Below are 11635 nucleotides of genomic sequence, written 5' to 3'. Positions count from 1 at the left end.
TTTCACGCACGAAGCCGGTTCAGGGGTCTTCAACGCTGTGACCGCGTGAAGCGGGTGCTTGGTTTTCTGCAAAGAGACAGCGACTGCAGACTATCTTGTGCTTTCAGTTCGTCGAAAATGATTATATTGCCAGTAAAGAACACAGTTCCTTTCGAAAGTACTTACAGAAATGCCCTGGAGGGCTTCCTCGAGGTGTTTTGGTAGAGCGCTGACAGCAAAACGTATGTGGAGCGCGCCAGCGGTATCCTACCTAGCACGCACTCGAGGTGCGTTCGATAGAGGGCGACTCTGTAACTCCTCGCCCCCAATATAATATGTGCAGAGAGCATGTGCTTGCCTTTCATTGGTAAATTTAACAGTTTTTTCATTAGTAAGGCAGTTTTTTCATTGGTAAATTTCAACTCACGAGACGCACTGCAGTCCCTGAAGTCACGGCGCGCGCAAGATCAACTAGTCCTGGACATCAGGCGCTTAGGCAAAACTCACAGGGTCCCTTATGCATTCGCCGAAGACGACTCGAAGGTGAAAGCCATCTTCTTGTTCTTCTTCAGTTGACGTATTGATTCTACACGGCACCCCTCCAATAGCTTTGTGCATCTCACCTGGTTTTGCATTGCCTCCGTGATCGGCCCACGAGCGGCTGTAGACTCTTAATGATGCCGCATACTAGAGTTACTGTATATGCTACCTTTAGGTAGCAGAGTTGCGCATCTGTCTTCCAACGCCGCCAGCAACCATGCATTGCGGAGAAGCTGCCGCTTGGGCCAATTTTTTTATTTCTCGACGCCGCCGCTGCAGCGAACTGAATTAACACTAGCAATCGACAGCCAATGTTTATCGCCGGCCTTCGACACGCCATACAGGTTAATCGGCGTCACGGTAGGCATGTCGCCTGCAAAAACAAAGTGCGACTTCACCGCATAGCTGTGGTTGCTAGCCGGACCTATGCGCAACTCTGCTACCTAAAGGTAGCATATACAGTGACTCTACCGCATACCGCACAAGACTGCCGCTCTGCGCTGTGAAGTTATGTGTGTGCGTGTGTGTTCCCCTCTCTTTTTCTCTTTCTTTACTCTTCTTTCAATCTCGCCCATCCCTTCCCCCTGTGCAGGGTAGCATACCGGTTATGCCAAACTGGTTAACGTCCCTGCCTTTCCTCTCTCCCGTTTTCCTTCCTCCCGTGATCGGCCCCGAACATCACGGAGGCAATGCAAAGCGACGATGTCATCTGATGTCATCGTGCGACGGCACGTTATGTGGCGACATGATGACGTCATAGTGACGTCACCAGTTTTAGTCAGCTGTGACGTCATGATGACGTCATTCGGTGACGTCATCGCAGTATGATATTTTGGATCACTCGTGCAGACGCCGGCGACGCGGGACGCCTACGTCGCCGACGGTCAGTTTTAGCGTTCGATGAGGCATTTAAAGCTTTCGCAATAATATTGCGCCAGAAGGCGTACATCAATTATCATTGATATATTTGGATGGCGTTGGTCGTTTCGTTAAGTGATTAAACGCAAGTATTGCGCAAGTGCGCCTTGTAGACATAGGCGTGCGCAGGGTTCACCATTAGAGGGGGCGAAGGTTAATCGCAGAGCCCTCCCACCCTACTAAGTCCATGTATGGGGCAGATTTTGCGCCCCCCCCCCCCTTAGGTGACTAGAAGGGTCAATGTACGGGGCAGATTTTGCGCCCCCCCTCTTAGATGATTAGGTCCGACTTCAGCGCGGACATCGCGGGGAAAGCACAAGACATACAACCCCTCGCTCCACCCCCCGCCCCCTTCTTTCTTGGAGATAAGCGCACGATGGCGACCACGCCCTGTAGACAGACGAGGTAGCGACGAGCAACGGCGTACCCTGCAGCTACTACCGCGCGAGCAGACAGCGGAAGCGCAAGGTTCTCGCTGCGCAAATAAGCTGGCCAACTTGGCCAACGCGCACGTCGCGCCATCTAGCTGGTAATGAAGAAACGCTTATAAGCGCCTGCCGTCTCTGAGTACTGCGGTAAAGGGTGTGTATATAACGCTCGCCGTTAGCTACCTAAAGGATCTGCCTTTGGTGGCGTAGTGGATAGCGCGTCGGGCTGCGGACTGAGAGGTCGCTGGTTCGATTCCGCGCTTCGGAAGCTTTTTTAACACGAAAGTGTTTTATGCCGGGGTCCACCAAGTACATCCGTCACGGATATGACGTTGATAAAATGGACGCCAACGGGTGAGAAGGAAAAAAACCAAGAAAAAGATACCCCGCTGGGAATCGAACCCACGACGTTGCGGCCGCGAGGGCAAGCGCCCGGCGCCCTACCGACTAAGCTAACTCGGGAGATGCGAGACGCGGTGCGAACGCGCCTTATATGTTTCACACATTCTCTTTCGCGGTGGGCGGAGCGGGGCGGTGCCGCCGTCTGTGAGATGTGAAACGAAGTAATGCTTCACGATCGACACTTACTAACGCTTACTCCGTAATTGCACGCGATATCGGAGGTCATGGTTACAGCGTTTCGATACCAGAGAGGTAGACTGGCCGCACTGGCGTCGCCGAGGCACCCTTGACGCAGTTACGTTGGTTAAAGGGGTCATGAAGCACCCCTTGGGCTGATTGAAAAAACACATCCTGCGGAAAGCTGACACGGCTATGAACTGCTCTGACAAATATTACAGTCGTGCGCGCCGCGTAATGGCCACAAGCGGAGCGCGAAGTTGCCGTTTCCCCAGGCACCCTCTTTTCAAACAGAGGCCGGTTCTCACTCTCGTCGGTGGGCGGGGCGTCTGTCCGCTGTACGTCGCAAGAGACATAGCATGCTTATTGGCCGATAGCCGACGTAAATCGAGAGCGGCGTTCGGATCAGATGCGCTTCTTGCCGCGGGGTGCCGCCACTTGCCGGCGCCGCACTCCTCAGTACACGGTAGTCGCACTTGCGCAAGCGAATCACAGCTGGAGAGCGATCGCGTTTCATGACGCGCGCTGGCGTAACTTCTTTCCCCCATGCCATCCCTCCCTGTCTAGCTTCCAGTGCGCTCGTCGGCACGAGAAAAGAGAGAAAGCGCTGGGAGAGTGCGCCAAACCCCCGTAACTCCGCTGATTCTTGACGGATTCGAGAAATTTTTGCGGCAATCGATTCGGGAGGCAGTACACTCCGATACTGAGGCCATTAGATCATTACTTGGAAAAGTGGTTCATGACCCCTTTAAGGTCTTTCTTTGCCTTTCGCTTCGTGTTAGCGTGTGTCGGCTCATCGGAGTAGTGCAGCTTCCACGTGCACCAACGGGATTTCTCCGCCGCCGACTGCTTCACTTGCGAGAGCACCGGCTAACAAAACTGCTGCAATACGCGTTGCAGAAAGGACGCGATTTCGACGGGCGAATGTCGTGCCTTGGTGGAGCGAGAGCAGCGCCTGCGAGACAGAAACCAGCGGGACGCACGCGTTTGCGGCTCAGGCTACGAACTAGAGCTGTGCACGGGCCGTATTTCCGAGCCCGAGCCCGGCCCGGGCCCGCTGATTTTGTCGAAGGCCCGCCCGAGCCCGACGGCAAAGGACTGCGAGCCCGCCCGGCCCGGCCCGACGTACAAAAACGCAAACCCGGGCCCGGCCCGGCCCGGCTTTTTGAAGGTTCGCTGCGAAAACAAAACATCGTTTTCCGGTAATTTGGCATTTTATTGAGCATATCAAATATGATCAAACGACACACGACGAACAGTCTCTATTACACAGATTACAAATTGTCGTGCAAAAACCGCAAGCAGTCCAACGATTTCGGCTTCAATGAAGTGCGGCGCTTTTGCATTATGTAGCCCGCCGAACTGAAGTTACGTTCGCTGCTTGCACTCGTCGGCGGAATTGCTAATATCTTTTTTGCCAGCCTGGCAAACTTGGGATATCTCTGGTGCTTCTTCTTCCAGAAGACTAAAACTTCAGATGGACAGGAGGGCGATTCCATAGAGAGATAACCGGAGAGCTCATCTTTTGTAACTGCTACATTCTCACCACTGTCGCTCCACTCGCTGAACAACTGCAAGCATTGCTTTTTTGTGGCAGGTTCTTCCTCACAATTCCCGCTCATTCTCTACATTTCGGGCTTGAGTCGGGCTTTGCGCCGGGCCCGAGCCCGGCCCGATAAAACTCCAAGTAGCCCGAGCCCGGCCCGGGCCCGAGGTGAAAATACGTCGGCCCGCCCGAGCCCGGCCCGCGGGCCGGGTCGGGCTCGGGCTTTCGGGCTACCCGGAGCCCGTGCACACCTCTACTACGAACCTCTACCTCCCGTGTTGCTGAAGCGCAGTGTGTGTTAGTGTATGCATGAGCACAGGCGTCGGCTACCCATTACTAGAAAGCGCACACCGTGCCGTTTCTCTCCTTGATTGACGACGCTTTGAAGAAGTGCATACCGGGTACCAGTGTTGATTATGAGCTTGTTGATATCATCCTTACGCGGGATTCACGATCCGCTGTGTCCAAATATATGTTCACACCATCAGCTACCACAACGGCTTAATCATAATCATGGGTGTTAGTCGTCGCGATAGAGACATGCTGTCAACATGGGTGCATCCACGTCAAACGGTGCTATAGCTGCCAAACACGAATAGACTTTGTACAAGGTCTCATATATCACTACACAATAAGCACTACTTCTGTGAAGACACGTTTCACTTTCGTGTTATACCGATTCCTATGACGGAGGGATCAGCCATGTTTTTTGTCTCCTTAATATTCCCAACGTTACAGTGCATTTGCAAATATTCTGCTGTGTTCCGACAAAGTTTTTTTTTTGGGCGTTGCCAGCGCGTAAACAGCTAGGGTTCGGTTTCTGCACTGCTTTTAATTTCAACTTTTTTTTTCGTAATGCACTCTTGTTAAAACAAAACTTCCTCGGCACAGTGCTTTATGCTATTTTGATCAGAAATAGCACATCCCAAAAATTTTTAACGCGCATGCTACTTCATCACAGTACGTGTATACGAGCTAGGGCTCGCATGAAATCGATTCCCTCAATGCGTGGGAGGATAAGCCGTTTTTTTTTTTTTTTGCTGTGACTATTTCTCACCCACTAAACAGTATTGTAAGGGTGTGCTCGGCGCAATGCAGCATTAGCAACATTAAAAAAAATAAAATACGCTTAATAATATTGCCTTATATCAAGTTTATCAACAGAGTTCCACGCTTCAGTTTTGCGCAGTGGCAAATGATCACGCGACAATTGCCTTCAAGGTATATAGGAAACAGTTATTATTTTAATAAGTCTTCGATTTCGCTCTCGTGCGTGACACACTTATAACTCGAAATGCATGCACAATCTGTTCAACAGATCGAGATATAAACAGCCAAACAAATAGAAAGGTATGCAGTATGTAGTTTTCAATATCGCTGAACATAGCGAACCGTAAAGGTGAAGTATCCTGTTGCATGACATCTTTTCCAGCAAAGTTTGTGTAGTTCACTGCAGAAAGGAGTGTTCTTCGAGGGGGGCGAATTGATTCCGCGGCCAACTATGCAGCCACGTACAACGACGCTCTTTGACGTTAATGTTTCCCACACGGAATTCAAAAATATACGAAATTCCCGGAGTTGCTCACCAGCAACGTTCGGTTACTGGTGAGCTACTCTCTGGCATCTGCATGAGGCGTTCAAAAAGCGACGAAGTACTTCTAGGGCCCGTGGCACTGCTAAATGTCCGGCCGCGCTCTGCATTCAACGCGCCTGCACCCAAAGCGCTTGGAAGGGATATGGCGGCGAGAGGTCTCGTGATGCGAGTAAGCCAATCGCGTCGGCGGCGGCGCGCGGAAAACAGATGCGATACTCTGAAATTTTTCTAGTGACTCTAGAGCTGCTTAGGGAGCCTACATGAACGACCGTTTTTAGGGTGGTGTCAGCCTTTGACCCACTACATGCCGCCAACGCTCCTCCGCCCGCCAAAACACAATGTTGCCAGACGGAAATGCCGCGGTATCACGCCATATTGTGGCCCCGCACTGCGTGTACGCCTGTCCTCGAGAGTACGGCGCCGGTAGCGTCTTGAACTGGTTGAATCAGTTGTTCTGTGGTGAAGGCTGCCGTTAGTCTTACAATGCCTGGATGCTGCGTACCGTGCTGCACTAATCACAGCAGAAAAGGCAAGCGCATGTTCCGCTTCCCAGCGAACCCTGGCCGACGATGACTTTGGCTGGCTCAAGTAAAGCGAGACGACTGGGAGCCCACCAGCGCGTCTCGTATTTGCTCTGTGAGTACTGCCGTGGCTGTTGCCTCCCTTCCGTGAACTCGCGTCAGCTTAGCTGATGTCGGAAGTGTCTGTGTGTGGGCTGCGTTTTTTTTTCTTTTCTGCCCTCGCTTTGAGAACTGGGTCGTCTACACGAGCCTGATAACCGCTGCTGTCAGAAGCCCAGGTGTTACGTGTTGTTGTAAGGGATGGGCACCAACGCCGCACGTCAGTACACTCGAAGAAATCGCGTCAGTTTACGGACAAAAAGGCGGACATGGAGTTAAGAAAAAACACGGACTCCAACACTTTGCAAATGTCATAGATATAGCACTCGTTGAACAATCGCAGACCCCACCACTTCGTGAATAATATTGTTGCGATCCCTAATAAGTAATAAGTAGTACGCGTACCAATATGTATGCAGCACACGTTTAACAATGATTTTCTTATACTTGCGGAGAAACGCTTTAGAACGGACTGTAGATGAAAAGCAGCACGAAATACGTTCTGTCTGTTCGATTTCACATTAGACAAACACTCAAGCAACTACTTCGCATACTGGCAGGGCTGATAAAAACTACCTACTTACGCAACCTGTTCACGGCATTGTCCTTTCGTTTTTTTCACGCACATATGGTTGCATGATTGTTTTAAATGAGGTGTGGCGGTGTTGTTATTACAGGATCATTTCAAAGATTCTGACTACGAGCTGAGGAGGCAGGATGGCTTGAAGAAGCTGAGGCCAGACGCTGTTCCCACAGTGTTTCCTGTTCGCGGTAAGTGGGAAAGAAAGTGTACTTTGATTTCGTGTTTGGCTGTATTTTGCACAAGCCGAGCAGAACCGTTTCAATGTTCATGCTCGCATACTTGTTATGGCTGTGTTATGAAGGAAATGCATCCAGTTCATGTGGGTGGCCGTTATGATTTTTAGCCTTGCGCATAATGAGGTGAACTGAGAATGCGAAAATAATTTGCTGTATGCGAGGAATTCTGTGTAGTGTGCTTGCTGCTTCTTTTTATTCTTGGCCTAGCTTGTGCGCGTTTGTGCACTTCAATGCATAATTGCGGTTCTCCACATTCATTTATTGTCTAGATGCGAAACGTTTATTCTTAATGGGATGTCAAGCACTGGTTAAGCTTGTTTTCTCAGAAATTCTTCTATAAGGGGTCAATTTCAGCTTCGTTGATAACTTCAGTACTAACTGTATTTACAAATAGGCTACTCTTCCTGAGTAAGTCTGAACACATACATCTCATGCATGCAATGCTGCTCATTACAGGTGTCCTCGAACAACCGGAGCCATTGGAGATGTGCAGCTCTGCTGTGTTGCCGCCCTGGCATGCTCACCCCGCAGCTACTCTGCAGTCAACCCAACCTGTTAGTGACAGTGCTCGTGCGCAAGTTCTGGCTCCACCGGATTTCTCCTGTAACCCAGGTACGAAAAATAACTGTGATTTTACGTCTGTGTAGTGAAATCTCGATAGAATGAATCACAAGAGAATGCTAAAAACAATGGCCTATTTTGAAAATTTGTTGTGAAGAGAGTACTGAAAATTTGCACAAAACGTTAACACAAACACGGGAGTCACCTACCTGGGCTGTGTGTACATTCGCGACTGTGTTATGTGTTAGTGAGTGCGAAAAAGCAAGAAAACACAAAATATTACGGAGCCAGCCCATGTTTCTTTGAGGAAATGCGTGATCTATCTTTATGTCTGCAGCTCGACTGCTGAATTACGAGTTCTTAAGTCAGGGAATTCTTCTTCTGCACTGCGAAGCATCGCGCTAAATACAGATTCCTCATTTTAATTCACGCATGCTGTTTCACCGTCGTCGTCGCTCTCGGCGCCATTTTCTTATCACAACAAATGCTATGGCTCTTATCGGTCGTCAGCTATAATCACGTGCATGCTTCGTCCTCGCTCTATGTGTAGCGTTCGAGTATTAGTGAAGCATGCACAGATAATCATTGGCAACTTCAGCCCATTGGTCATTCGCGTCGCATTTTTCACTCTGTCGTAGCATACTTTTTATGCCGCTGCCAGAGCTGATCTTTACCGTTCAACCACCAACCAAAAGGCTAGAAAACAGCCGTCTACAAGCGTGCAGGCAATGCTGCCCGACGAAAGCAAAGGCTCTGCATAAAGTGCTCTGCAATTCTATAACAACGAAGATGCCTGCAAATGAGTATTATATGTCATTTTTGCCAAAAAGGATGCGTATATTTCGGGGCTGCCTTTCGTCGAAAGTCTGTTCGACACAATCCACACATTAGCGTCACACTAAAAAAGCTGCAGAGAACTGTGCAAAGCTATTGGGAAGCCTCATTGCTGAAATAACCATGACGCATGTTTAATTTTTGTACAACTACGCGCTTAATTATTAGGAAGAAAATGCAATGCGAATTGCGCATAATGAATGGCAAATTTGTGACATCTTTTGAAACCGTAATATAAAAAAAATATTTTACTCGACTTTAACATTTGTGCGTAGTATTGCGGTGGCATCGCTAAATACTTGTGCAACGTTTCGATACCACCAATTGCAACTGAAGCCTCCAAATTTTTACAGCTGTTCCACAGGACCACCCCGCCACCACACCTTCCGGTACAGGATTCCTTCAAGTACTGCCGAGCTACGTCCCTTCGGATATACCTGCAGGTGTGTCTTCGACGCCCAGCCATTGCGCAGCTGCTGCTGCTTTGGAATTAGATATTGATGCTGTCACTTTTACCTGTGCTCCAGAAAAAACACCATTATTTGCTGATACTTCCGCGGCTTCGTTATGCAAGGCAAGTCTTGGCCAGTCATGTGTTGTTATCTGCAGTAACGTTGGCGAGGAAGCTGATACAAGTTCTCAGCACACTACAATCTCTATTACACCTAGTTTGTTATCACAACCACTTCGTGCAAGGATGTGTACAGAAGGTGAACCTGCGTGTGCAGAACTGTGAGGTTGAGTTCTCAGGACAGCTGCACTACCAGTAGTTCGGAGGGTTTGATCACATCAGAACAGGATATTCCATTGCAACTAGTTCAAGATGCGGCGCAACCATGCCATGCTTCCCCTCAGAACTGCCATGGGCGCGTTGTCCCTACTAGGGTTCTTTTTAGACACTCCAGAAACGACACAGCAGATAATTCAGGTACTGTCAACTGTACCGTTGCAGAACTTCGTAAGAAGTGCGCTGACCTTGCGAGAAAGCACAAGAGGCTGCAGATGTTGCACAAAAACGCAAAAGCTCAAATTCATAGCCTGAAACAGCAATTGAAGTCCCAGAAGAAAAAGAATGAAAGGTTCTTGAATGCAAAATTTTTGCATTATGACCAAAGAAAAGCAATCACACGAAAGACTAGCAAAGGGAGTGTTTGGTCAGAAAAAACAATCAAAACCGCCCTCCAAATAAAGCATGCATGTGGAACCTCCGGCTATGAACTTTTGAGGTCACTCTCATATCCTCTTCCTTCGAACAGAACTCTGGTCCGGAGATTGCAAAATATTCATTTTCTGCCAGGTATCCTTCATGAAGTTTTTGATGTGCTCAGGCAGAAAGTGCAAGCCATGGAAGACATTGAAAAAGACTGCGTCCTTTTTATGGATGAAATGGAGATCGCGCAAGCATATGAACATGATCGCTCCCTTGATTACCTTTTTGGCAGTACAACGCTTCCCGACTCCCCTGACACGGTTGCAAATCATGCTCTTGTATTCATAGTGGGCGGTCTTAACAGACGTTACAAGCAAGTTGTCGCGTATCACTTTACCGGCAGATCTGTCAATGCATCACTGCTGAAAGACCTCATCTTCTGTCTAATAGAAATGCTTTACAGCATATCGCTCAGAGTTCTAGTTGTTACGAGTGATATGGGAGCGGCTAACCGGGCAGTCTGGCGCTTGCTAGGCTTTTCAAGCCACAGGAGTTCAGAAACAGTGCACAGCACTCCGCATCCTCACCTCGAAGACAGACAGCTCTACTTTATGGCTGATCCAGCCCATGTTCTTAAGAATGTGAGGGCTCAGCTATTGCGAGCAACATGCTTTTACTTAGGAGAGAACACGGTAACAAAACAAGGTCTTCCAGGGAGCAAAGTCGACATCAGTGATGTCCAAGCAGTCGTCGATCATGACTCAGACAGCGATCTGAAAATTGCCCATGGCCTCTCTGCGATACATGTGAGCACTGGTCATTTTACAACTATGAAAGTTGGCATTGCTGTTCAGTTTTTTCGTGAAGCACCTCCAGGTATTCGGTATCTCATTCAAAAGGGGCACCTTCCAGTAGAGGCAGAGGCAACTGCATGGTTTTTAGAGCTTGTCTGGAAGTGGTATACTCTCATGTCATCTCGTTGTCCAGTCGTAGCCCTGAGTAAAATAGATCCATCCAAGTACCAAGGGGCTGTAGACACGTTGATGCTTGCTCAGGATACACTTCGACACATGAAAATAGGGCCAACAGCGCATTGGAAGCCTTCCCAAGCTGGCCTTCTCATTTCTACATCAGTTGTGCTGAGCCTTGCTGAAGAGCTGCTTAGCTTGCGTGGCTACAAGTACCTTCTGACAAGCCGCCTCATCCAGGATTGCCTTGAAAACGTTTTCTCGATAGTGCGCATGAAGAAACCAGTTCCAAGTGCTTACGACGTGAAGTCCTCGCTTAAGCTGATTTGTGTGGGCCAATTTCTGCATACGCCAAAGTCATCAAGTTACGATTCTGATGACGGCCTTCACCTTGCTGACCTACTTGGCGCAAGCCTTGAAAAGAGCCTTGAAGAATTTATAAATGATGAAGAGCACCTGGAGAACCTCACGCTGGATGAAGTATCATCTGTAGAATGTGACATCCTTGCTTATGTTGGAGGGTTTCTGCTCAAGACAATAATCAAAGCCATTGGCGAGTGCCCTCCTTGTACTGCTGTTCTACTGGGAGATGGTCAGTGCTACAACGCACTGATTGAATTGAAAGAGTACGTGAAAGGGGCCACCAATCTGTTGAGGCCCAGCGCTGCTGTGATGGAACTGTTAGTTCACTACGAAGAACACTTTAAAGGATTTGTGGCAGAGGATGCCATCTTGGACCTCAAGGCACCATTTCGGACCATATCAAGGTTTCTTGCAAATAATGTGGAAAATAACCTTGACTTGTGTAACATTCACCGAGAGAAGGTTCAGAAGTTGCTGCTTGAACGGTATGTCCATTGTCGTCTACGAATGCATCTCCGCCAACAAAGGGCGCGGCATGTTGAAACACATTCTAGCAAAACGTGTGCAGGAGTAAACCTTCAGTAGGCTTTCATTAACCTATGTGCTGTGCGTCGACACTTACGTCACAGAAGAGATTCTACCACACAGTAACCAACACATGTAACCATTGTCCTTGTGGATCAATCCTACGCACAGCCAGACTACACTTATTCGGCTGAAGTCATGCTGCCGAGCG

This window comes from Rhipicephalus sanguineus, chromosome 2 (assembly GCF_013339695.2).
Source record: "Rhipicephalus sanguineus isolate Rsan-2018 chromosome 2, BIME_Rsan_1.4, whole genome shotgun sequence".
Classification (NCBI taxonomy): Eukaryota; Metazoa; Arthropoda; class Arachnida; order Ixodida; family Ixodidae; genus Rhipicephalus; species Rhipicephalus sanguineus.
This window is presented reverse-complemented; position numbering follows the sequence as displayed.